Here is a 1,199-nt window from a genome sequence, read left to right as displayed (position 1 = left end):
ATATGAATCCCACTTGATCATGATGTATTATCTTTTTGATGTGCTGCTGGACTCTGTTGGCTAGAATTTTGTTGAGAATTTTTACATCTATATTCATGAGGGATATTTGTCTATAATTTTCCTTTTTAGTGACATCCTTCCCTAATTTTGGAATGAGGGTAATGCTTGCTTCATAAAATGTATTATAAAGTTTTCCATCTTCCACTATATTTTGGAATAATTTGTGTAGAATTGTTGACAACTCTTCCCTGAATGTTTGGTAGAACTCACCAGTAAAACCATCTAGGAGTTCCAGCTGCAGTCCCATGGGTCTGTGTCTTGCTTCAACAGTGTTTGGACGGAACTGATCCGGGGACTCCACCACCTCCTGCCTCGGACCACCTCTAACAACTTCTTTGGGCACAATCTCGTCTCCAGGACCATCTTCTTGAACATTCCCTGTTACCGGGACCAGCTAAACTGTTTGTGTGTGTGTGGGTGTGTTTAGCTCCAAATCTTCGATGAACCATGAGCTCTCAGATTCGTCAGAATTATTCCGCTGAAGCGGAGGCCGGCATCAACCGTCTGGTTAATCTGCATCTGCAGGCCTCTTACACCTACCTCTTTTTGAGCTTCTATTTTGATCACGATGATGTGGCTTTGGAAGGTGTGGGACACTTCTTCCGTGAGTTGGCGAAGGAAAAGTGTGAGGGTTCTGAGCTTCTCTTGAAACTGCAAAAACAGTGTGGTGGTCACGCACTCTTCCAGGACGTGCAGAAGCCCTCCTAAGATCAGCGGGGAAGAACCCTGAACGCCATGGAAGCCGCCCTGGCCGTGGAGAAGAACCTGAACCAGTCTCTTCTAGATCTGCACACTGTGGTTGCTACCCACACAGACCCCCACCTCTGTGACTTTCTGGAGACTCATTTCCTCGACGAGGATGTGAAAATTATCAAGAAGATGGGTGACCACTTGACCAACCTCTGTAGGATGGCTGGTCCTCAGGCAGGGCTGGGCGAATATCTCTTCAAGAGGCTCACTCTCAAGCACGACTAAGAAGAGCCTATGGAGCCCCACAACTTGTGAAGGGCCTTCAGCATTCCCCTGCTCTCCCACATACCTTCTGCCTGAACCTTCCTCTGCAGACAGAGGCAGTATAGTCAACGTCCTGGAGCCCCTCTTCGCCCAAGCGGTGGACCAAATGAAAACAACAAAGCTTC

The 1,199-nt window shown here is 47.5% G+C and overlaps 1 pseudogene; it reads left to right on the top strand.

Moving 5' to 3' along the window:
- Positions 1-507: 507 nt before the first annotated feature.
- LOC102841976 lies at positions 508-1,035 on the top strand (annotated as a pseudogene).
- The last annotated feature ends 164 nt before the right edge of the window (positions 1,036-1,199 follow it).

This window comes from Chrysochloris asiatica, unplaced genomic scaffold (genome assembly GCF_000296735.1).
Source record: "Chrysochloris asiatica unplaced genomic scaffold, ChrAsi1.0 scaffold00053, whole genome shotgun sequence".
Taxonomy (NCBI): domain Eukaryota; kingdom Metazoa; phylum Chordata; class Mammalia; order Afrosoricida; family Chrysochloridae; genus Chrysochloris; species Chrysochloris asiatica.
This window is presented reverse-complemented; position numbering and strand designations above follow the sequence as displayed.